Source organism: Cricetulus griseus, chromosome 3, assembly GCF_003668045.3.
Source record: "Cricetulus griseus strain 17A/GY chromosome 3, alternate assembly CriGri-PICRH-1.0, whole genome shotgun sequence".
Taxonomy (NCBI): Eukaryota; Metazoa; Chordata; class Mammalia; order Rodentia; family Cricetidae; genus Cricetulus; species Cricetulus griseus.
The window spans coordinates 254,229,170-254,256,277 of NC_048596.1; the positions used below are offsets into that span (position 1 = coordinate 254,229,170).

General features: G+C 43.9%; 1 long non-coding RNA gene across 1 annotated transcript in view; it reads left to right on the forward strand.

Moving 5' to 3' along the window:
* Window positions 1–4,071: 4,071 nt before the first annotated feature.
* Window positions 4,072–27,108, forward strand: part of LOC113834994 — a 57,522-nt gene continuing 34,485 nt past the window's right edge. Inside the window, exon 1 of the long non-coding RNA XR_003484093.2 lies at window positions 4,072–5,447. This is a non-coding gene — a long non-coding RNA (uncharacterized LOC113834994). The remainder of the gene's footprint in view (window positions 5,448–27,108) is intronic.

Sequence of the window (27,108 nt, forward strand, 5' to 3'; positions counted from 1 at the left end):
AGGTAATGTCTGTCTTGAAGGTGATTCTGTCTTCGTATCCACTCTGTTAGCCTCTGTCTTTTTATATCGAGTTAAGACCATTAATATTGAGGGAAATTAAGGTCCATTGAGTGCTTATTCTTGTTTGTTTTTGATTTGTTGTTGGTAGTGGTATTGTATGTTGATTTACCCTGATTTTTCTTTTGGGTTTTGGTAAAGTGGGATTATCTATTGCCATGTTTTTGTGAGTGTAGTTAATTTCCTTAGGTTGGAGTTTTCCTTCTAGTACTTTCTGTAGAGCTGGATTAGTAGTTACATCTTGTTTAAATCTTGTTTTGTCATGGAATATCTTGTTTTCTCCATTATAGTGATTGAAAGCTTTGTTGGGTATAGTAGATTGGGCTGGCATCCGTGTTCTTTTAGAGTTGGTAGAATATCTATCCAGGTCCTCTGGCTTTCAGAGTTTCCATGGAGAAGTCCTGTGTAATTCTTATAGGTCTGCCTTTATACGCTACTTGGCCTTTTTCCTTTGCTGCTTTTAGTATTCTTTCTTTATTCTGTATGTTTGGTGTTTTAATTATTATGTGACAAGGGGACTTTCTTTTGTGGTCCACTCTATTTGGCGTTCTGTAGGCTTCTTGTACTTTTATTGGCATGTCTTTCTTTAGGTTGGGAAAGTTTTCTTCTATGATTTTGTTGAATATATTTTCTGCACCTTTGAGTTGGGCTTCTTCACCTTCTTCTATACCTATTATCCTTAGATTTGGTCTTTTAATGGTGTCCCATATTTTTTGGATATTTTGTGTTAAGGATTTGTTGGACTTAAGATTTTCTTTGCTTGATGAATTTATTTCCTCTGGTTTATCTTCAGCTCTGAGATTCTGTCTTCCATTTCTTGTACTCTGTTGGTCATGCTTGCATCTGCACTTCCTGATTGTTTACTCAGCTTTTCCACTTCCCACTTCCAGCATTCCTTCAGTTTGTGTTTCTTTATTGTCTCTATTTCAGTTTTCAGGTCCTGAAGTGTTTCCTTCAGCTGTTTAATTGTATTTCTTTGGCTTTCCTTGATTTCTTGCATCTTTTGGTTCGTCTTTTCTTCCATTTCCCTGAAGCATTTTCTGATTTCCTCTCTTAGGTCTCTATCATCTGCATGAAGTTGTTTTTAAGGTTGCTCTCTTCTGCTTCATCTGTATTGGGATGTTCAGGTCTTGCTGGTGTAGAGTCCCTAGACTCTGGTGGCATCATATTGATTTTTTCTGTTGTTGAATGTGTTCTTATATTGTCATCTTCCAGTGGGTGCAGGTGGTATCACTTCCTTTCCTGGTGTGTATGGGTCCAAGGTTCTCTTCCAGTGGGTGCAAGAGGGTCTGATACTCTTATGGGTCTCAAGGTGGGTGCAGGCAGATTTGAGGCACTCGCTCTCCAGGTGAGTGGGAACGGGACTAGCACAGAGATGTCAGCAGACTCTGGGTTTCTTGGTCCTCAGGGGCCAAGTTGACCTGCCTGCAGACCCCAGGACAGGACTTCCCAGAGTGGGCAGGCAGAAGTTGAACCCAAGGCAGAGGCCAAAACAGCTCACCTCTGCCCTGAGTGGGGGCGGGAATAGCCCAGCGATCTCAGTAGATTCCAAGAGAAATAATTTTTAAAAACAGAAACCAATCTCTATTCCTAGCTAGAATCTTGACATTCTTCTGTTCTTCAAATTATACTTCACTCTACTGATAGAAGCAAGGTTTGTTTTTCCCTTCAAATTAATTTTAAATGACTCATTCAAAGTTGGTTTTGGAAGGCAGCTATGCTCAGCACTGTACCACCTAGGCCCTGCCCCAAATCCACACTTCTGTTTCCTGGGAGACAATTTAAATACTCTGTGAGAGTGGTCCTGAGCATCTCTGGGGTTGGGAGTCATCATTAGGTGGGTATTCTGAGATGCAGCAGGGTTTGGGGGGAGATGAGGGAGGCAACTTAGGAGGTGGAACTTCCACCAGAACATTCCAGACTTTTTAGGTATATGGATGCCAGGGGCTGCGGTGAAGCTTTTACCAGAACAGTTGGTCATTGTAATGTGGGTAGAGAGAGACTGTCTTGTCTTAGAAAATGCATTCTGAAATATTTGAGAGTAAGTCACACAATGCTTGTTATTAGTTTTTAAAATGTTCAAAAAAGATAAGAATGTATGTCTTGAGAGAGAAGGATTAAATCAAAGGGGGTAACATATGGATAATTGCTAATCTGGGTGCTGAGGAAATAGCTCAGTGGGTACAGTGCTTGCTGTGGAATGATGAGAAGAGTTTAGATCCTCAGCACCTATACAAATGCTGGTGTGTGTGTGTGTGTGTGTGTGTGTGTGTGTGTGTGTGTGAGAGAGAGAGAGAGAGAGAGAGAGAGAGAGAGAGAGAGAGAGAGAGGAGAGACAGAGAGAGAGAGCTGCCTGTAATCCAAGTGGAGCAAGTTGACTACCTAGACTAGCTGGATTGGTGGGCTCTGGGTTACAACAAGAGATCCTGCCTCAATACACAAAATAGAGAGTAATCAAAGAAGAAACCCAACATCACTTCTGGACATCTTACTAACATGCACACACATGCACTCATACTCATAAGTGCACCCTCAAGCACACAAGCATAATGCACACTTAACACAAACACATGCAGAAAAACTAAGGTGGAGAGTGGTATAGGAAGACACCTGACATAAACCTCTCTTCTCCACTCATGTACACATGTACAGTTACACACATGCTTGTATCACGCATAAACAGGATTGCTAATCTGTGTGAAGACCATGGAAATTCTTGCAATTTTGGTTAATGTAAAATTATTCCCAAGTAAAGAAGATAAAAGTAAGTTCAAGTGAGTAGATGGTGCTAGGAGAATGTTTAAAAGAATAAACTTGTTTTTAGTCCATTCAAATCTGATTTTGACTTTTCCGATATTGTTCAGAAACAATCAATTCATATCTATAGACCTAATTTTTTAATCTCTTCAATTAATCTTCACCACATTGATTAAAATTCACATACACAAGTTTATGGCCACCCTCTACTCCCACCCCCTCTCTGCCTCCAGCAACTTTGATCTGCAGCAAGAAAGCTCATCTCTCTTGGGTACCTATTGAGTACTGAACAAAGACCCAGGAAACATGTGATAGAGCAGAGCTTGCTCCTGGGAGTTGGGCTTTCCTAGGGTTGGTGATCAGAAAACGATACCTGATCTTGGATTTCAAAGTCATTATGAAATTCTCCCAACATTTGGTGGGGGGTAGCCCACAACGACAACATTAACATCCATTGCTGCTACCATAAATAGATGACTCGCATGCTTGGTTTGTTTACTCAGACAACTTCGTATGTTCTTCATCTGAGCTGCAGGAAGTGAGTAAAGCATTCCCTGGCAAGCAGCAGCCGGCATGCTCTGCCAGGTTCCTACTGCACTGAACACTCACGTGGAAGCTGGGCCATGAGGTAGCTTCCATGAGGATGTCAGGCTCCCAGCTACAAGTTGTGGAACTCCCACAATCCTAGGGACTTACACAACATGGAACAACGATGCAGAGGACTGGTCTCCAGGTGGCAAGCAAGGAACTCCATCTCCAGAAGCCTGGAGGAGGCTTTGCTCACAAAGTGTGCATGCTCCAGGAATTGGTTCACAAACAAACCCTGTGCATGCAGAGGAAGCCACAGGAACCATGACAAAAGGAAACAGATGCTGGGCTTCAAACAAACAGAATCTCTAAGGGGTGGAAACAGGAAGGCTCAGCAGGAAGGCAGTGGTGCTGCAGGATGATCCTGACCCTAGTGGCTGAGAGGAAGGGCTATTACCTGGGCCAGCCGCCCATACTGTTGATGAATGGGGCCCTGAGTTCCTGACCTTCTGCTGTGGTCTTCCCAGCCCCACCCGTGTGTGTGTGTGTGTGTGTGTGTGTGTGTGTGTGTGTGTGTGTGTGTAAGACAGAAAGAGAGAGAGAGAAAGAGGGAGGGAGGAATGGAGGGAGGGAAGAAAGAGAATTGAAGTTCACCTCACTAATAATGAAATCTAAGATTTTCCTAGGTTATTAATCTCCAGTTCTTAGCAGAGACACATAAAGGAACGGCTCATCTGGGGAGTGACTGCTCAAGTGCCATTCAGCATGATTCAGCAGTGTAGAGGGTGCTTCACCCAGCTTCTGATATCTGCCTGTCCTTGTTTCTGTGTGCCTGTTATGGCTCTTGTCAATGCAAAAGCTGTTCTCATCTCAAAGGGAATAAGAGATAGTTTATTCTGGAGCTAAACTATATGAGGGGCTATGGCTAAGGAATCCAGATAGGTTTCCCCAAATACCATGTTCCTCAGTTACATGAGATTGTATTAGTTGCAGAACAAAGAAACACATAAACCAAAATGTTTGCCAAATACGTTGGTGGGAGCCACAAGTTAGCAGGTTGTCACAAACAGGGAGAGCCCTGCTGTGTGTTTGAGGTAATAAAAGATGGCACTTCCAGTAACTCTCCATAATCTTGAGCTTTAGTCATTTGGCCTTATAGATGCTTTAACACAGTGCAGTCCCTGCCCTCACCTGTTTGGTAATTTCGCCTCACAGTACAAATGTGAAACCCCATCCTCACAGTACAAATGTGATTTGTTCTCTCTGACACCCCACTAGAATTCCAATCTAATGGCATCAGGGAGTTATAGGATGTTTAAGGGACCTGGGACACTGCCTTCACAAGTAGATTGTCTCTCCTGGGAGACTGGGCTAATTCTCTAAAGGCTGGATTAGTTACTTCAAGAACAGATTGTTATAAAGTGAGTCAGGCATGTCTGTTACCATGACGCACGAATGCTCCTCTTAGTGTGACTACACTCCCTTCTATCTTTCCACCATGGGGTGAGTAAGCGTGGATTTTCCAGGTTCCAAGCTATTGTAACTGGGTTGTTCTAGCCCAAGAGAAGGGAACCAGCATGAGCTTTTTATGGATTTGAAGGTTCTCTTGAGCAGCACAGACTTGGCCTGGACGGTGCATTCTTGTGACTACTGACTATTGACTCTTGTGAGCTGAGTGAGTAGGGGGGTTATAAGGTAAAGATCACATGTTTGGTACCTCTTGTTGACATCTCTGTGGTGACTGTTAGCAAGCTTGATCGATAAGAATAGGGCACAGTTGTGTCACCATGGTGTTTCTGTTTGATCTGTTTGATCCGGGTTACAGAAGCAGAACAATGCAGGTTAGCAAAAGTTCCTTAAAGTACCATACATGCCTGAAGGTCAAACTGACCTTAGTTTTAGCCCGAAGTCAGGTCAGGGTTTAGCAAATATACTTTTCTCACCTCAAAACCATGAGTCGCACCCTCTTCTGCCTTCCGGAAAACCTATTTTTCCCAGGCTTGGGTATTTTATTTTAGCAACTGAAAAGACTAAGACATCACCAAGCTCCAGAATTGTTGTGCTTCAGTTTTGACGGCCAGCACCTGTACATCATTTGCCCTTGGGTAAGTAAAACCAGTTTGCTTCCACATGTGGAATTCCGTCCTAAGCAAGGGATATGGACACCTGCATTAAAGCCTTTGTTTTGATACAGGACAAACTCATAGGAGACGTAGTTTTCACTCAGAATTTCTCAGCAGACATGAGCTATAGTCTGGCTTGGGAATCTTCCCTTTCCAGCTATGCTGTTGCAGCTCTGTCATTAGTTCCCTGGGAGAGCTACCTACAAACATCACTTGTTCACACAGTCTGGTCTCAGGACCTGCTTCTGAGGAGACTGGCCCGAGAAAACCGCTGCCATAGCCTTGGACCTGTAAGGAGGAAGAGAAAAATGGCTCTGGATGTTACCAGAAGGGGCTGAGAGGGCAAGCCTTCTAAAGTGCCCCTTAATAAGGCATAGATTCTTAAACTGTAAGAAGTGTGACTAAGTTTGGGATTTTCAATAATTTAACAGCAGGAAAATATGTCTGAATGCACAACAAGCAAAAATGAATTTAAATTGAATTACGTAACAAAGTTGAAGCGTTTCTGGCAATGGTCACTCATGTTGCTTCCCATGAATTCCCTGCAGCCTTGGTTCTGAACACACACGTTTGATTTGCTCTCTGCATGCCCTCACACCACTCAAAACCAATAGACTCTTCCTGGAACACCTCAGGTCAGAGATGAGACACTGTGTACTATAAACCACAATGCTTTTAGCATACCTACAATGTTTTCTACTCTTATGAAAACATCATGCTTTAATTACAGAAAACAAACACTAAGTGTTTTCCTTCTGCCATTCCTCAGCAGGCAGTATATCTGTGCAATGTATTGTTTTAGAATTCTTTCCTTCCTATTGAGACAGGGTATCATGAATCCTAGGATGGCCTCAAACTTGTTATATTGCCAATGATGAACTTGAATTTCTAATTCTCCTGCATCCATACCCCAAGTGCTGGAATTTCAGGTGCATATCACCATGCTTGCTTTATATATTACTGGGGACTCAATCCAGGGCTTCATGGATGCTGGGCAAGCATTCTACCAACTGAGATATGTTCTCAGTCTCATAATACTTGATTTTTAAAATGGCTATTTGAATTGTATAGTTTTATAACAATAAAAAGAGAAACTAGAAAGATGGATCAGTAGATAAAAGCACTTACTGCTCTTGCAGAGGACCTGGGTTAAGTTCCTTGTGCCTCCATGCTAGCTTAGAACTGCCTGTAACTCCAGGAGATCCAAGGACATCTCCTGACCTTCACAGGCTCCTGCACACATGTAGTTCACGTATATACTCAGGTACACACACATTAAATAAATAAATAAATAAATAAAATGAAATTTTGCTTGGTGTTAGCAAAGAATTTCGATTGATTTCTGAAATGGTCCTAAACACACTCCTGTAATTTTGTACTATGTGTTTATGCAAAGTAACAGTCTCAGCATTAATGAGTATAAAAATCAAAATATTGGCCAACTCTGAAAAATATTGAATATGTTCTCCAGCCTGCAATATCAAATATTCACCCAAGATTTAGTCTCATTAGAAAATGTACTTTCATCTTTAACAAGTGGTATAACTGTATGCATACCTAATATTTTTTAAAAATAAAATTCTTAATGATTTACTACCAGTGAATGTTTGAATTTGTAGACCTATTCTCTGTACCTATGTACCCAGGATGGTTATCAAAATGTATTGGGCAAAAAGGGGTTGTGAAAAAAAGAGTTTAAGACACCCTAGTCTAGAGAATGTATGTGTACTTACTATGAGTTCTTTTGTTTTCTGGTCAAGATGTACAAATGGGGCGCTGAGCAGAAATGCTTTGGACAGCCATGGGGCCTCAAGCTTTGGTGCAGGAGGAGTGAGGAGCGCATGCTGTTGTTTCAGCCCTTCCTCTGAGTAGATACTGAATACAGTTCAGTTTAATGAGAATGGCAGCTTCTCAGGGTCATATTTCCAGGTCCACCTGCCTTCTAGCAAGAGTGAACAGAGTTATCTGGGTCCTCCTGTAGAGCTTAGGAAAGACAAACAACCAAAATGGACTTGGGGTGTCTGAAAGCCTCTCAGATGTCTTTGATGGTGGAGATAGTACAGTGTCAGGGCATTGTTGCTCCCTCTCCTGGTGGTATGATTGGCGAGTTGTACCTTGGGTACAAATGTGGACAACCATCTTTCCTCCGTGGAGTTAAGGAGCTTAGGAACCTTCAACTCAGGAGTCAGTCCCTTCTACCCTAGCCATTCATCAACCCTGTGTTTGAAGTCTATCTTGTGTGTCATGAGCAAATAACAGGATATACTATATCCAGTTAGGAGCCTAACCAACATTTGAAGCATGTGGCAGAGGTAATCTGTGGCAGTGGGTAATTACCAAATGTATGACTCACCCGTCTGTATAGAAGCCAGTTCTCAAAAGTAAATGAGTGTGTTTGCATATGTGTGTAATCTGATTTGACCAGTTAGGACAAGCTCTGAGGCTCCTGTCAAATGGCAGGAACAAGGTCTGACCTGCCCCTTCATGGCCCTTTCATACAGGCAGCAGTTAGGAATTCAGAAGACAAGATTCAGACGACCGCCTTCAACATCAAGGAGGCTTATGAAGGCATGGTGGGGGTAGGAGAAGGAGAGCCACTCCTCCTGAACAGTGAGGGTAGGTGAAGTGACTTCTAACAGGAACTCAAAGGACAGAAGTTGCCAAAATGGACAGTGTTTTTAAGAATAAAAAACTACTTAGATCTGAGTGTTGTTGTGAAAATTAGAGAGTTCAAAGCATGTGGAAGATAATAAGATAATACATTAGATGTCAGTATATTCAAAGTGCTCAGAAGAAGAGCTGGTTCAGAAAAACATTGGGAACCATGATATATACATATATATACATAATTATATACTACTGTAGTCATTACATATTACAATTTAGTAATAAGTAATGATATTAGATTATATTACCATATAATATATACAAGATATTATTATAGTAAAGCATTATTTTAATGTTTTAATCATATGTTAATACAATGTCCAATATTTTTATTACTAAACACTTATTAAATATTATCAAACTCCTATATCAAATTAACCTGAGTATATTAGTACATCTATATATCATATCAATATATTACATGTAATTATGAGTGTATGTGTATTCACTCACATATTGTCTAATTTTTCCTTATTAAATGAATACTAAATGTTACCAAATTTATGCATTAATTTGATATATAAGTATATTATTGTGCTATGTTATTAAATATCAATATTATAGAATTATAATTCTATATTCTATGTGTATAGTTCAGCAAAATTTACTAATTTCTTATTTACTGTAATGCCTTATTAAATATTATTGAACTTTACATATTAAGTTAACATATAGGTATGCTAATATGTTAGGTTGTATAAATTATAAGGTTGTATATGTATATATAAATTGTTAAATTGTACATCATTATGTAATATAATAGATACTGTGACTAACGTATAGTCATATTACCATGAATGAGGGTCTCATGTGGGAACAGTCTAGACCTTTGGAGAGAGAAGAGCTCCTAGCTGATAGCTAGTAGGTGTGTAGACATGTTGACATGGCATGGGGAAGAGGGGTGGGAGGAATCTCAGGCCCACACTGGGAGGATCTTATGCTACAAACCCATTCTACAACAATGGGGATCTTCTCCTTGATTCATGTTGTGTGGCTTTTCCTCGAAGTCGGATGTGATAGTTACTTGAATCAGACTGTCACAAATTGGGCCCATAACAATTCCTCATAGACAAGGGGGAAGGTTTGTGAGGCTCATGAGAGCTCTTCTTTTGCCTGAGGATATATAAGTGATTAACAACTGCCAAGAAGAGATATACTTCTTTGCTGTTACGTCTGCTAGTAAGTCACCCATGTTCTTATAAGTAGTCCCAGAAAATTCACTGTCCACCAGGCTGTCATGTTGAGACACAACAAAACCAAAGATGAGTTTGGAAGAAGTAGCTACATGTCATCCTTGAGCCCGCCAAATCTGCAGATCTACCATTAATGTCAGACTGAAGGAAGCTGCTGCTGAGGCTGTGGAGTGCCTTCCCTGGGTGGCATAGAGTGTGCCTTTGTGCTGTAGAAGCGCATTTCCCTTCTTAATGGATGTGCACAAAAGCATGCATTTCAGATGAGATGATGAATCATGTCACGGTGTAAGGAAAGAGGTCTATCACTGGAAGGGTTAGAGAATAACCAACTGGACATGGGCTTGGGGAACAGAGGGTGGTGGTGAGACTGAGCTGCAGGAATGGAGAGATATGTCAGTGAGGAATACATAGGCCAGGAGTCCCAATACCAAGTTCAAATGCAGGCATAGCTGCCAACACAGAGGCAAGAGTGGTGGGTGTACAATGCTGATGATTCAAACTGGCTGTGTCCTTGAACAGTCTTGAGTGATAGGAAGTTGGGTTGGAACCTTGTGGGCACAGGGAGCTTGGAGCAGGGGCCTGGGGGTGCAGCTGTGAATGGAAGAATGGCAGTGTGTCAAGGCAGAGGGTATAGCAAACCTTACAGGAGGGGTACAAGAGAGCCAGGCACCAGTGAGACTGCAAGGGACTGGGCTTAGGGACAAGGAAGACAGTCGTTGCCACTAACAGGGCATGTATACTGGGGAAAAGCTGGCTTTTATTTAATATTCTCACTGTTATCATTTGAAAGTTACTTAAGTTTGTTTCCCTGGTATAAGATTTAAGAATTGCAAATTTGAACAGAGTTCTGAAAAATAAATCAGGATTTTGGAATTTGTCATTGACAATCTTCAAGTAAAGAAAACACTGGCTTGCTAGTTGTTGGTAATTGGCAAGATTATTAATTTAAATAATGCATGAGTTCTCCTCATCGGTCCTCTCTTCTATACTTTCCCCCACATATGTACACACATGTACACAGCCTCCAAAACATATTGAAAAGTTGCAGTAAGTTGTCTTCAGAGACTCCTGGGAAGGGTTAAGGCAATGTTCAGAGGGCACCAGGGGCGTTCTCTGACCTTGTAATCGAATTTAAAGCTCTCTAAGTTTGCTGTGGAGGGGATATGCTCCTCCTCAGCCATTGTTCAAAGCAACTTGACTGTGCAAATATTTCCTATCCAGGATACACAAACAGCTAGATAGCCTCTGGGGTCACTCAGGTCAGAGTCCACCATCCTGTGATTCTAGGTCCCTAAAGAAGGGAGATTAGATATCTCTTTCCTGTTTCAAAGTTTTGCTCTCTATCAAAGGTCTCACTGAATCTACCACCCTGGAGCAGCAGTGCTGTTTAAGCCCAACAATACGCTCTCTTCACTTGTTTGTGAAACAGCATTTTCTACAGCCAGTGTACCTTGGGAAGTCTCAGGCCCCAACTTTAGCTGTCTCCTTCCTTATCTACCCATTTGTTCCCCCAGTCCTTCATTGCAGTCCTGGGCAATAGAATGCACAGATGCTGAGCTAGCACAGTCCCTGCAGGGATTTCCATGGGGCAGGTAGAGGGCTTTCCATCCTGTTTCTGTGAACCTCAGGTGCAGAGTGTATATTGCTCTTCACCCTTCAAATTCTCCCAGAGTCATGCCATTTTCCTCCTTCCTGGGCCAGTGAGCTGTAATAGACAGACATTGGGGGGTGGGTGGGCAGCCTTCACATACTCTCTGGGGACTGGATAGTGAGTAGCTCTACTCTGGACCCCCCCCTGTTGCTATGCCTCTGGTCTTTTCTAGAGTGCCTAGCTGCATGTGCTCCTCTATTGTCCTTATATCAAAGCAGTTTCCATTCCTAAGCAGGTCTGGTGGTTTGAAAGAAAATGGCCCCAAAGGGAGTGGCACTATTAGGAGGTGTGGCTGTGTTGGAGGAAGCATGTCCCTGTGGAGGTGGGCTTTGAGGTCTCATATATGCTCAAGCCACATACATTGTCTCAGACCCCTTCTTGTCTGTGAAAGATTTGGCACTCTCGGCTCCTTCTCCAGCGCTGTGTCTGTCTGTCCACCACCATATCGCATCATGATGATAATGGACTGAACCTCTAAACTGTCAATCACCTATTAAATGTTTCCCTTTATAAGAGTTTCCATGGTCATGGTGTCTCTTCATAGCAATAGAAACCCTAACTAAGACAGCAGGCCGTCAGCACCACTGATTCACAGCATTCCCTTGCTGAGCAAAGTAAGGATAGCATGCAAACCCACATGGCAGCACACAAAATAGAGGCAAGAAAATAACCCTGAACAAGGGGCCTCTCAGCCTGCTCACCTGTGTGAGCAACAGAGTTCTGCAGGCAACAGGAAGTTATCTGTCTCACTAGGTGTAGCTTGAGCATAGGAGATCTCAAAGCCCACAGTGACACACTTCCTCCAGCAAATGCTTATTCCAACCTGTGTGACCTTGAGGGTGGGGGGGAAGCCTGCTTCGGACATTTTTCTGGCTCCTCCTTGGAAAGAAGAGATTGGATGTATTGCTCCCTGGGATCCAGGGTGTTAGTTTTCCATCACTGGCACAAATCCCCATGGTAATAAATTCTAAGGAGAAAAGACTTATTTAGTGCTCATGTGTTTAGAGGTTGTATGCCATCATTGGGCCTTTGAACCTATGATAACCAGAAGATTATGATAGGAGCATGAAGCAGACAAACCACTTGTCTTAGTTTGGGTTTCTATTGCTGTGAAGAGACACCATGACCACAGCAACTCTTATAAAGGACAACATTGAAAGGGGCCTGGCTTACAGTTTCAGAGGTTTAGCCCACTATCAGCATGGTGGAACATGGCAGCGTGCAGGCAGACATGGTGCTGGAGAAGGAGTTGAGAATGGAGAAGGAGCTACAGCTTGATCCTGCAGGCAACAGGAAGTTATCTGTCTCACTCGGTGTAGCTTGAGCATAGGAGATCTCAAAGCCCACAGTGACACACTTCCTCCAGCAAATGCTTATTCCAACAAAGCCACACTTCCTAATAGTGCCACTCCCTATGAGTTTATGGGGGCCAATTACATCCAAACCACCACACCCCTCATTTCCCAGCTGGGAAGTGTTGAGTGTTGCATATTTTCTGTGGTGTCTACTTCTATTCACCCCAGACAGAGAAGACAACATCAGACCAGAGAAACAATTCTACCCAAGTCCATCTTAGTGAAGCAATAAATTTACTGGAGTCACGTACAAGCGCTTGAGCAACTACCAGCAGCTACTCTTGTCTTCCAGCAATTTTTAACCATTCATATAGCCTTCGGAGGGGAGGACCTAATGAGCCTCTCAACCCCCTCACTGGTAATGTTAATAGGTGATATCTCCTGAGGGTTTCAGGGTGCTGATCACACCTGCTCTGATTCAAGACTGAAATAATCATGTCCAATCCAGATGAAACAGCAGAGGCAGAGGAAGATACTGGGGGGGGGGTCCCATAATGTCTTTTGAGGTATAACCCCAAATAACCTGAAGATCTTTAACCAGGCCCTACCTCTTAAAGGTCTCACAGGGGGATTTCTGGGGACTAAATATTAGACACATTGTCCTGTAGGTCCATTTCGGATCCTGACTGTAGCTCCCAGTCAGCTCTGGGCCTCTGTAACTCATCCGACTAAAGAGAATTTAAATAACTTTATCTTTCCATCTTGCTGCCTTTCTCAGTTAGGTTAGAGAATTAAGTAATCCACCATACCTGGACATGAAGATTCTGCCCCAGGGTGGTGGCTGCTGAGCTTATTGGTTATAAACCTGAATCTTTTTATTAACATATAGTCATGGCATCAAATAACGGGTTTCATTATGTTTTCACAGATGCAGTTTACGTGCTTTGAACTTATTAACCCTTTCACTATCCACTCATATTGTTCCTCTATCCTTCCTGATGGGTCTCCTGCTCTGCTAAATTGTTCCCTTTGGCATTTATGCCTTCAAAAAAAGTCTAGGTTCTGTGTATGACGGACAGCATGCTTGCATGCCTTTCTGAATCTGGCTTCTTCTGCTTAACACCATGATCTCCAGGTCCATGCACTTTCCTACAGATGACATCACTGTGTTCTCCTTTGTGGCTGGATAAAATGCTCTTGTGTACGTATACCACATGCTCTTTCCCTATTCATCTATGGACAGACCTCTCGGCTGTTTCTATCATTTGCTCTTGTGAACGGCGCTGCATGAATTTATCTCTATGGCTTGCCAACTCCGATTCCCTCAGGTACATAGCCAGGAGTGATACAGTGGGGTCATGCAGTAGTTTCACTTTTAGGTTTTTGGAGAGTCTCCATACTAATTTCTATAGGGGCCCCACTAATTTACATTCCACTAGAGTGTAAAGTGTTCTCACCACCATTTGTTGCCATTTGTTTTCCTGGTGATCATCTTTCTGGGCCAGCTCTAACCTCGAAGCAGTTAGCGACCTGTGTTTACTCTGATGGCTAAAGGTGTTAAACATATTTTAGGTATTTACTGGCTACTAAAATTTATTTTTTTCAGTTTATTTATTTATTTATTTATTTATTTATTTATTTTGAGAACTGGCTTCTTTTAGTGGCTTCCTGACACTTAAAAGGAATGACTTTTGATGTTTCTTCTCACACAAGTCTGCTGTATGTCTCCACGCCTCTCTGTGATCTCAGGGTGACAAGTCATGGGTAAGGACTTCTGGGGAAACAGGAAAGGAGGGAAATGCACTGAGCCAGCTTCCCCTAAAAAGTCACCGTGCTCCCAGTCCAGCCAGAGGCAGCACTGGGCTGTGGGTGAGTCAGCAGGGAACGGCAGTGGGCCTTGCAGGTGCTCAGTCTGTGACTGAGCAAGAATATCGACTGTGCTAGTGCGAATGTGAGCAGGGGATTGGTGGAGGTAGACACACACACTGCAGAGGCAGAGGCATGAGGTATCTGGCTCTGATGTCCCTTCTCAGGAGCCTGCTGGTGAGAGCCAAGCCTGTCCCTGTTCTTTATAGAAGCCTGAGTCACTGCTGTTGCCTTTGAAATAGGCTGGAGGTGAGCCAGCATGGGAGGGCCAGGCAGGATGGGGAGGTGTGGAGCTGGTGACAGGCTGTGAGCATCCGTCAGCAGCTGTGGCATTTGCTTATTTCTGAGCTGGACAGTGTTTATGAGCAGCCACAGTGTCCCCTGCAGAGAAACAGACCAAACCAGACAGATAACACCACCTTGGTTTTCACCAGCCAGTCCCATTATCCAGGGAGGGAATTACTATTTTGCCACAGAGAATTTAACTCAGGAGCCGGAGGCACCCCGTACCTTCTAGACAGAAGGAAAGGCTTCTGTTCGTTGTTCTGCCACAGGCTCAGCACATCTGAGGACAACACTGGCCTCTTCTCCTTGGCTATGTCTGGAATTAATCAGTTAGACTGCTGGGTGCAAAAGAGAAATGAAACATGCAGGCCTTGGGTACTGAACACCACAGATGCCGGTGGCTGTGGGATTCTAGAGAGAGGGCTGGACATGTCCACAGTGGTTCGGCATGCCACTGTAACAACCAAGACCCCAGTTCAGCAAGCATTTACGCACTGGCAGCTATAGGCAGGCTCCTGATAGCCTCTGTGACTGTGAAGGAGACTCTGATATATACATGCCTCTCCCTCACTCCTCCTCCTGTCCTTTACCTTCTTATCCCCCCTTCATTATTTCTCCTTTCTGATGATTTTGATGATGGCCAGGGAGGAAATTCATATCATAATTGCCTAGCCGAATAATCCCACAAGAAATCATTACAATCTCTGAAAGAATAAACCATCTTCATATTTAAGCTTTTTCTATTTTTATAAAAGAACAAAACCTAAAGCTGTTAAGCCTTAAGAAAATGTTTCGAGGAAGATTGTTTCTCTGAAGACAACATTAGCAGGTTGGAGTTTTCTATCGGAGCGCACAATCTCCATGTGTCTTAATTTTAGAACCTATCCAGGTCTCCTTCCCAAAGGAAGATGACATTCCCAAGCTGCCTCCATGTCCCCTCTTTTCCCTCTCAGTTTTAGTAGCATTATGACTGTGGTTGTTGAATGTGCCCTATCCCCACCCCCCCCAACCCCGACACACACCACACACACACCAATATGTTCAAGGTCGAACCTATTTCACATGTTTTTTTTGTGTTTTTTGTTGTTGTTGTTGTTTTTGTAGAGTCATTTACAGAGCAATTGGTTAAGACCAGGTCATACCAGAGAGCAGTGGGCCCTCAGCTAGTGCCTGACCATCTCAGAAGTAGAGAAAAACTGTAACCGAACATGAGACCAAAGCATCTGGGGGGAAGTTATTACAGCTTGCAGTTCAGAGAACGGCAGTCTGTCACGGTGGGGCAAGCGCAGTAACAAGAGAGGCCAGTTCAGGTCAGAAAAAGGATTTCAACTCTCCAATGGCTTTCTTGTTTTTCACTTTTCATTCATTCTGAGACCTGGGAAAAGTGGGGCTTTCACCAAATATGAAGGCTAACTAAGCAAGCTGTTATATAACTCCATCCTAAAACCCAGTGCAAAAGAAACCCATGTTCTAGCTCAAATTGCCGGGCAGAAAAAGAGAATTCCCACCTCCTCTGACTTTTTATTTTCTTTTTATTTTATTTTCTTTCCTAAGACAATTGGGTGGTACCAGTTACCATGGCTGGGGGTGTGCATGTGGCAGGGGTGGGGGTGGGGGGTGGGGAGGAATCTCCTTGCTTAGTCTACCAAAGCATATGATGATATTTTTCTGCAAACATTTCCACAGAAATATCTAGAATAATGTTTAACATATTTGAACTCCTCTCAGTCTACTCAAAATGACTCATAGAATTAATAACCATCATTGTTACTTAGTGTAGCACTAAAGAATTTAGATCCTGGAGTCAGAGACAGGCTTGAACTTCATCCCAGATGTTTGTATGTGGTGTGGCTCTAATTAAAGTCACTTAACCTCTGTGCCATTGTTTGCTCATCTATGAGATGAAAATGAGATGTGAACTACTATAGGACCTGCTGTGCAGATGGAAGGTGACAGTGAGTGACAATGGGGCCTTTTGACTAATCTTGGAATCTACCGCATCCTACATAGTCATGATAGCTGAGCAGTGGGGGCACATTCTGAGAAAAGTGGGTTTGTCACAAGCACACCTCCTGGAGGAACATCCCCAAACCTGAAGGCTCTGGGTCGGTTATTAACATGGCCTCTGGCTGCAACTAAGAGACTCGGTGATCTTGTGATATGAGGCTCTTACAGTATTTACCATTACTTCATTTTATAAGTGGAAAGTGAATACTCAGAAATAATGATAGCTAGTATAGGAGCCACGGCTTTGCCAGCCACTGTCATTCAGTGCGGTGTGGACAAGCCACGTCTTCAGGCATCTGGGAAAGCAGCAGGTATGCTTATACCAGAAAACTACAGTCATGTGAGAGATGCATGATGCAGTGTTAGGGCAGCTGCGAAGCCCAAGCATTAGGATTTTTCCAGCTCCTTTGTAATCTTCAGGGCCAACTTTCTGTACACATGGTTTGCTATTGTCTAAAGTATCCTTCTGCAGCCTGCAACTGATTCTGTAGGAAAATGGAACAGGAGCCCAGGAGGGATGACTTAGGTAATGACACTTGTGCACCATGGCCATGGGTGGACTTGCCAGATAAAAACAGGCAAGATATGGAACCTGGACCCAGCTGCCAGCTGTTGCCCTGGCCAATGTCTGGTGTAGGTGAGGTTGCTGAGGCCATGGTCCTTATTCTCGGATTGCTCTGTGTGCCTATTTGTCCCTTGAGGGACCTTCATGCCATTCCCCCTTCCCCTGTGAGTTTATCCTCTTGTCCACACAATATGCCCTTTGGGGAGGACTTTTTTTCCTCTTCATTTACGTATGTGCTTATTAAGACTGTCCTGCTGTCATTATATATTCTTTCTTCACAACATAAGATTTTTATAAATTATTTGTGTATTTCAAACAATGTACCCTGATCACACTTGCTTACCATTCCTCTCGGATCAACCTTCCAACCCTTGCATCCCCCCCGAAAGAAAAGAAACAAACCATCAAGTAGAATTTGTGCTGCCCATACACTCATTGGAACATGGTAGAACTCCCAGTGGGCAGCCCCTTAAAGAAGGCTGGGTCCTTCCTCCTCCACCCACCCCACCAGAGGCCATCAACTGTGAATCGCTACACTTCAGCATCTTTATCACAACTTAAGGACTCTTTTCAACCGTCTAGGGACTGTTTCTTTCTTTTGTGTGTGTGGGGAGAGGGGCAGGGCAGGTTGTCAAGATGCCTTCAATGTCTCTCACTCTCAGTTCTGAATCTGCAGTCACCAACATCGCTGCAAAAGGAGCTTCCCCGCCCATAGTTGCTCATGGCAGCACAGATCATGGACATTAACCAGGTTTGTGGAGGCAGCATGGATCCCGGAAGTCTTTCAAAGAGGCTTAACGCAGAAAATGAACCATCCTTTGTCTTGGATATCTGTGGTTGCTCAGAGTCAGGTGCAGCTGGTCAGCATGTCTGGGGCCATGACCTTTGAGAGCTCCAGGCTGCTGCATGTCACCTTGCCCTCCGCACCGGTCATCCTGCCATTACTCTGGGCATGACCATGACAGTTTTGCAGTTTGCTGGCCCATACCTGTCGCCTCTGCTCTGTCTCTATTTCCCCTTTTCTCTGCTGGGTGTGCTGCTCTGCTCTGCCATCTTTTTCTTCTTCTCGGGTGGGAAGGAACTTTGAAAACTTAATTGGACAAGTTCTACGGGAGCCCTGCCACCTCCAGTAGTCATCACACCTTCCTCATCTTCAAAGCCTCCTAAGCCCCAAAGCTCTATGTGTCTCACACATGGCTGTTGTTATAGGACACGAAGTCATTAATCTTCTTTAAAACAAACATGAAGAAATAGGCACAAAAGTGACCCATTTTTTAATGCCTCCATCAAGGGACCACTCCACCCAATTCTAAGCCTGTTACCTTCTACTGAATATGGCATGGATTTGGGGGGAAGAAAGAAAGGAGGCGTTCCTCACACAGCATCCCACAACACCAATAGCACGTCTCAAGCAGAGAGTAAGAGTGTCCACACTGCTGCATAAACGCCAGAGTCCTGGCTAGCAGCTCATCTGGTGCACAATGGCTTCCAGAGAAATTGCTTTGACGACTTTAAACTCAAACCCATCTTGGTGTCTTTGCAGCTGTGTCTTTACTTAGACACATTCATGTGCCATACTGTGAGGCGGTAGAGAGCAAAGACTTGGCTTGGTATCATTTCCAGCCTTTGCTATTTATTCTACTTTGATTGCATGAAGTGCTTAATACATATTTGTTGAAATGACTTGAACCAGTTCATTCATATGCTCAGGGTAATTGTTCAGTAGAACCGAGCAAATTCCAAATGGATTTCAAAGGCAATCCAAAAGGAGATTGTTTTAACCAGGGAAATTGCATAATGAAAACTGGCTGTTATTAAGGCTTAATACCATGGGGTTTTATTTTTCCAGTACATCACCTGGTGAAGGGGCCCAGAGTGGCTTTCTTCCGAGTGACTTGAGTCTGGGCTGTTTCTGTCACTGCAGAGGCCACAGTAATCCCTGACACAGGTCCCTGTCAAGTCATTATGGATTATCAACACTTGATCTTCTATCGCCACAGTAGCAGCTCCACCTAATCTGAGAGTTTGCTTTTGGAAATTATAGTTACCAGAAGTCAGTCTTGGGCCAAAAGCTCTACGTGTAAAAGTCCCCAATAATAATCCTCAGGTTTTAATTGTGAGCTCTATCGAGAATGGTGAAATCCTATGTTACCCTGCTTGGTTCTACCTGGGAGGTGACTCAGCTCTTTGTCCAATGTGTCCACACTGTATAAGATAAGCACACGTCATTTTCTTGTGGGACTACTTAGTAATTAGATAACTGCTTGCTGTGGGATTAGTAATGCATTCCAAAGTCCCTGTGCAGCAGCAGCAGCAGCCTATGTCATTCACCCTGCACAAGGGTGTGTGTGTGTGTGTGTGTGTGTGTGTGTGTGTGTGTGTGTGTAAAGAGAAAGATCATATACTATGTTATAGTTCATTATAATTTCTCTGTTTTATTACTAGCTATTAATGTTACTGTGCCTAATTTATAAGTTAAACTTCATCGTGTGTGTGGGGGGCGAAAGGCATAGTATATGTAATGTTTGATATTATCTATGATTTCAAGCATCTACTGGGAGGCTTGGAAAGTATCCTCATATGTAAGGGGGATGGGAGGATATCAACTTATTTATTTCTTTAAAAGGATATTAAAAAGCAACACACCATAAACCATGATATACCATTCATAGGGCACAACAGCAGCTGAAGGCATTGCCCACAATGTTAAATTAAAGGTCTGTAGACTGTAGATCAATGAGTGGGGTGAAGAGGCCATTGTAGGGTGGACTATGTGAGTGACAGGGATGTTCTCAAAGGCAAGGGTGTTCAGTGGGAACCAAAGGCCCTGTACTCACACATACACACCTCCTTACATGTAATTAAAAAAACATTAAAAAAGAATATTTTAAGTGCTCATCAATAGGCCCTTCACAGAGTGGAATCACTCACAGAAAGTTTCCCTTAATCATTATTAGAAAAATGCACAGAAAACCGTAAGAGGTTAAGAGTCCTTCCTTTCCTGGGTTATTTGTACGTTTATGAAAGGACACTGAAGACAGAAGTTCTTTGTAATTTGTAGGGATGGATCTGCATGGCTTCCCTGACTGTGTTGGCAGAGGGTATTGGGACAGAGTCCCTTGCTTTCCAAGTATCATTAAGGACAGATGTGCCTTCTGCTTCCCGTTAAGGAAGTAAAGGCTGCATGTTTCATTAACTCAAGCACTTTGTTTGGTTTAAGCTTGTTCTCTGTATGACAATCCAGTCGAGCAGAGCTCTGGAAACAGCATCCTGAAGCTATCAGCATAGCAGGGTCTTAACCTGGTCCCACCCTCAGTCTGTGCAGCTTCCTCCTTGTCTCATCCCCCCCCTTCTATCTAGAAATCTTTCTCAGCCTCTGAATATACACATACATTTTAACCTCTAACCTCAAGCAACCACGTTCTACTCTACCTGGATTATCTATCTCTTCATTCCCTAGAAAATTCCTACTCATCCTTCAGGACCCAATGAGAAACGTTTCCCTCAGTGACTCATTAAGCGTGGCACCTCTTCTGTGCTCCCATTGTGCACCCAATTCTCCCCTTTAGAATACCAGTCCCACTGTGCTGTGTCTCTTGCATATTACTTGTTCTCTACCCTGTCGGTCAACAGTGAGCCCCAAGTACAGGGATAATGTTTCTTTACCTTTATGGCAGGACATTGCCTGACCTTTGAGGAGTGAATGAATGACTCTCCTCTCCCAAGCCACTGAGCCTCCTCAGGTACTTTAATTGTTTTTAGAACAAACCGGACAATCTGTGAGGTGATGCACGTCTAGGAAGAGACGTCTGTGGATGGCAGCAGGGTTGACTTTCATTAACAGTCCTTTTTGCTCCTTACCAGTGAGGCCTTGTAGATAGCATTAATCAATTTCTCTTTCCTATAGCCTCTGAGGAAGGTTGTGAGACACACCACTCATGTGCAGAGTTCAATTGTCTCATAGGCCCTAAAGGATCCTAAACCACATCTCTGGTTGTTCTGAGGGAGAGAGGGAAGCAGGTGGCCTCTTGTCTTTGACCTGAGACTGTAGGAGAAAGTCCAGCAGCCTTGAATCCTGTTGATGCCTGCAAGCCATCACCACTGTCATCAAATGGGTCATTTATCAGCAAAGAGTTCCCAAATGATGACAAACCCAATTTGCTCAATGGGGCGTGATACAGGAAGGGACAATCCATGATACATAAGTAACTTGGCACTGACAACTAATGGAAACGACTGGACAAACTAGGATTTAAAGCAGGTTTCAAGTGAGACCACGTGTACCACTGGCAAAGGAGTATGACGGCAGGACATGCTGAAGACTTTCATCAGAGAGCACGTGGCCCAGAACATCTGAAAAGAAATGCAGTTTTGGAGACACATGGCAGTAAAAGCATTGGGTCTGGGCCACTGCGTGCAGTGGCTTTAGTTGTTGGTTGCATAACTCTGCAGGAACCACTTACTCAGAGGACCCTGGGGTGCCACAGTACACTGTCTGCAAAGAGTGGCGACTGTCTGCACAACCTGTGACTTTGGGTGTCTTCCGCTAGCATCATGGAGGCAGTCTTCCCTGTTCTAGGAGGGAAAACTGTGTTGGTTGCAAACATGTGTAGGCCAGTGTTTTATACCACACGTGGAAACAAATGACTAGTGAAGTAAGTGGCAAGCCTAGGAAAGACAGACAAAGGCCTCCTGTCCTATAGCCTGCTGCTCGGGGGGTCTGAGCACCAGTGAAATTGGGAGGAAGAGAGTTAGAGGGCAGTCTCTGAGCTACCAGCCTGGGGTGGATGGTCCCCAAGGGTAGCTGCAGCAGCCAGCACTAACAATGTTCCCACTGCCTCTGTAGACACTGAATGTGTGTGTTACACAGACATATATGCAGGCAAACCATTCATACACATAAAAATAAATATTTTTAAGAATTGGTCACCAGGACAGTTTGCTCTCTCTCCTGAGAGGCGATGCCAGGCCAGAAGTTGGAGCAGACATAACTGTTTCCAGTTGCATAATGCTGGGGCATTCTGCTTGTGTTTTATATCCTTGTGTCAATGCTCCTTGTCCACATCCTGCTTCCCATGCCCATGACCAATTCCCATATTGCCTATTGTACCCTAACATCTCAGGAATGAGCCCTACCTAAGAACATGCATTTGTGTGGGTCAGACATCTGTGCCTCAGTTTCCCCTCTGTGTCACTGGGGCATTTGCGACACACACATAGGCACTTTGAAAGTAAGCTGTTTAGCAGGGGTTTGTGTTCTATTTGTTTCTTTGTATCGCTGTTTGACTGAGAACATGCCAGTGCTTTCTGCTGAGATCATTCTTGCTTACTCACTACCTGACATCTTATCCCCACTTTATATTCCTAGTGCTCCCCAGAGTTTGATTCTCTGAGCATCAAAACCCACTGGAAAAACAAGACTGGGTCAGAGGAATGGAAAGAAGTTGACAGGTGTGTACTAATGACAGCTAGACAGAAAGCACTTCTGGAGTGCTTTTGCACTCTAAGGCGACTGTGGGTAATGATCTATACTGTATATTTCAAAAAGCCAAAGGAAAGGATTTTGAATGCTCTCATCATAAAGAAATGCGGAGCGTTTGAAGAGGTAGAGGTAGCTAACCTGATCCAAATACTGTATAATATAATATAAGTTGCCTAGGCAACTTAGAGAAAGAGTTTATTTGGGCTTACAGTTTCAGAGGGGAAACCCACAGTTGTCAATGGAGGCATGGTAGCTGAAGCAAGAATATTACATCTTCAACCAAAAAAGCAGAAAGGACTAGAAGTGGGGTGAGGCAATATACTCTCAAAGCCCACGCCTCCAGCAAGGCTCTACCTCTTAAATGCTTCTCATATGAATGCTTCTTTTTAGGGGGAGGGAGAGTGAGTCTCAGAATTCAGCCTGTAACTGAGCCCTTCTCTATAGTGCATCCCTTGTGGATCATAGTATGATGAAATGGGAAAGAATTTTAAATCCATGGATTGGTTCTCAGCTTGACCTCTTATGATGTCTGCAGTGTTAGCCAAATCATGCTGTGTCCCTAAATGTCTGTTTTACCATCTATGACTGTTGATTTCATGTGCTAACTTTACTGGGCCATGACTGGATGTGATGGCACTTACCTTTAGTTCCAACATTTGGGAAGCAGAGGCAGAAGGAACTCTATCAGTTCGAAGCCAGCTTGGTCTATATAGTTAGTTCAAGGCCAGTCAAGGATACATAGTGAGTCTCTGCCTCAAAAACCAAAACAAAACAAAATAAAACAACAACAGTGCAACTTTTACCAGGCCACAGGCTGCCCAGACATCTGGTGGAATGTTAATCTGGGTGTGTCGTCTATGGGTCATATTTCTGGAGAGGCTTAATATTTGAATAAGTTGATTGATTAAAGAGCACAGCCCTCCCCGTTGCTGGTAAGCTCCATTTACACAAAGCACAAGTAGAATGCAATGGTTGACACTTGTGCCCATAGTGTGAGCATCTTCCTGCTTTGGAAACTGAATTGAAATTTTGATTCTTCTTGGATGTGGAGCCTGCTGATCTTTGGACTAGAACTTCCACCATCTGCTCTCCTGGGCCTCCAGCTCGCTGACTCACCCTGAGAATCTTGGGACTTGTCTGCCTTCATAATAACACGATCCCATTCCTTGTAACAAATCTCTTTATATATAGACACATCCTGTTGCTTCTGTTTGTTTCGAGAAGCCTGACTAATACACCACCCTTATAAGTGGAATAAAATATCTATCAGATTAGTTCTCCATGGTTCATTCTATGATTATTTGAAGTTTCATGAAACTGTGAATGCTGGTCCCGTGGCAGTCATCATCATCCATCATCATCATCATCATCATTGTTATCGTCAACAAGGACTTCTGAGTTGCTCAGCTCTGAGATCAACTTTTGGCCTTAGTCTTACCCACCAGGCACAGTGGCCCATCCTCTTCTAGAACCCTCACCTGTCTACATTCTAGTCACTTCTCACTGGCCCTCCTCTCAGCCTCCATGGTCCCTCAGTTACTTTCTTCTCCTTACTTGGACCTCTGAATACTGTAGCATCCTCCATTCTATCCCTGGAATCATTGTTTATCCATCTATAAATGTTTGAAGATGTGGCCTCCCAGTTCCTGAGAAGGTGATGGGTCTGTAAGTATTTGAGAACTGCTCTGGGCACTGGCATCTGCTGAACAGGTCTGATTAGGGCTAGAGGCCCACTGTGCAGATGCTGACTTGCAAAGTCGGGAGAAACAATGCTCACTGGGAACTATGCAGCTAGGGTGGCCCGTGGGAACCAATGCACTTGGAGAGAAGGCCCTAGGACACTGGGTGTGGCCTCCCAGAGGAAGAAGTATGACCTCAGGCCAGGCCACTGTCTTTGGCAGAGGGTAAGCCTGAAAGACTCAGTTGAGTGCCATCTGCACAATACTCCTGTGGCTGGGAAAACGAATCCCCTGTCCTCAAGGGGATTAGGCTGACACAGGAAACCACTTCCTGCTGTCAGACATAAGCCTGGCTCCAAATCACTAGATGCTTGAGAGAGGCTTGAGAGGCTTCGGGAGTTAATTCATTTTATCATAAAGATTATGGGAGATGGAAATCCCAGGAAAGCACAGAAGGCAATTCCAGAAGGACCATGTTTATATCCTTCCCCCACAAACAAAGTGGGCCTAGAGCTCTCTGTCACACTGAGCGCTCATGCTATCCACAGACATCATATGTATTTACAGACAATTTATGGTCTTCCTTGTGCTTTATTTAAGAGCATCGGGTCCTTGTAACATCAGCTTCGATTCCCCTTGCAGTGAGGACTTACTGGGAGAATTAGAGTTGTGCTGTTGGCCTCTCTTCTGAAATGCAGGACTTAGTCAGCTCCTGGGCTTTGACCACAGCCCTCTGCACAAGGCTGGAGGAAATCTCTCCCCTCACTAACCTTTAATCACCTGATAGAATCTTGTCTGTCATCCAGGGATGATCACAGCCATATTTGTTCTGACCGAACACCAAGTTTAAAGAAAGGCCTTTTGCAACTTGGATTTCACAAGTACCAGTGTGGCGCTCACACACTGCTTTCATCATTATTTTAACACTAGCAGAAAAACATGGCTGTGGTGCCTAATGACAAGAATTAAACTTGAAGCACAACTCCCCGTCTAGTCCTCAGTGTGTGTGGGAAGCTTTATTTATGTGTGAGGCCTGGGGGAGGGAGAGCTGACAATAAGCCAGCTTTGCAGTGTGAGGCCCTGCCCTGTGGCTGAGAAGGTTTCAGATCTGGGAGAATCACACCTCTACCTACCACCACCAGCACCTTTCTTTTCTGAGACAAAATCAATTCAAAGTAGACAAGGAGAGCCTTGATAGCAGTTACCACAGAATTCCCAACAGTTCTTCCTCATTGTTTTCACATTCTAAAACATATGTCTGTCTTTACTGTCCCCAGAAGTTGCCCAGACTTCCTGAGACCCACAAAGCATCCAAAGGAATCTATACTTAGTGACCCCGTCACATTCCCCAGCGTGGGGAGGATGAAACTAGGTTTCAAGCTGTGTGATTTAGAGAACGGGAATTTACTAATCAGAATACACCATCCAATTTGGGATATGAAGAGGCAGTTGGCCCCGTTTAGGCTTAGAAGTAAATCTGGGAGAAAGTAGTTGTTGCTGCAATTCTTGGGTGAAATTCAAACCATGTGCAGAGGAGTTGGATCACAGAGCTATAGTCAAAATCCCAGAAACTGGCCCACAGTGGAGTCTGTCAAACACACCTCTACACTCAAAAAAGAGGGAAACCCATGCACTCAGGAGAGAAGCTGGAAATTATTATTTTTTTCTTTCTTTGGGACACACAAATTCTGGTGCCTGACAGTCTGGGTTAAGTTCTGAAAACTATGAGATCTTCGATAAACTGATGATAAACTCAGAGAAGTGGCAACAATATCCTGCTCCGTCGAGGTTCCTATCTGGGGGTGTCCTGGGAGTCCCAAGCTTGGGGGAAGCTCTGGGGTTGTAGCAAGGCTGGGGGTGGAAGACTTAAGCTCAGAGGCCCACATTGAGTATTCATCCTTCACATCCACAAGAAAGCAGAAGATGGGAGTCTGTGGGTCCCCTTTATTTTCTCAGTCCACTGGCCATCAGTCCAGGAAGACAAAAGGGTAGAAGTGTCGACAGAGATCCTTGGACAGCCTGTGAACATGATGGAGACAGCCCTCTGGGGCATGTCTTTAGTGAATCAACTTTATTCCAGAGTATAGGAAAACAGGGTTGGGAAGCCTGGGGACAAACCCTAATTTGAATTAAGTGGCACATTCCTATCATAGAGCTCCATTAGTAGAAGCATGGTCCTATCAAAATGGCTAAAGCATTTGCCTAATTACCATGTGGATAACAAGGAAAGAGTGTTTGCAGGGAACTGTGTCAAGGGTCATCCTTGAAATAAGTTGGGCATCTGGGCCTAGAGACATCCTACAGATAAGGCTAGGTAGGAAATAGGAAGCTTTCGCTGGGGATGGGAGGCAAGGGAATCCTCCATGTTGCTGAGCACAGACAAAGCTGCCAGGCCACCAGCAGGGCTGTGCCTCAATTTCCCCTGGAACCAGATTAAAAGCATTCTTGATGACTGTATTTGTTACTTTTCTACTGCTGTGATAAAATGCTGTGACCAAAGTAACTTGTAAAAGAAAGTACTTAATTAGGCTTATGGTTCCAGAGGGTTAGAGTCTATGATGGTGGAAAAAAGACACAGTGGCGGGAACAGCTCATATCTTGAACCACAAAAGAAGACAGAGGCAGAGAGAGACGGAGACAGAGAGAATGGCATGAGTCTTTTGAAACCTCAGAGTCCTCCCCCAACAAGGCCTAATCCTTCTCAAACAGTTCCACCATGGGGACTAAGTATTTAAACATATGAGCCTACGGGGACCATTCTCATTCAAACCACCACATTGACAAAGGGAATCCCTCCTGCCTTGGCACCATGCTGGTAGTAAGAGTGGCAGCCATTTCTTTCTTCTGTCCTCTGAGTGCCATCTACTTGTGGTCTGACCTGGGTAGATATCAGATCCTCTGTTGTTAAGGAGAAATGTTTCCTTTGGATCTACTTTTGATCCCTGGGTTTAAG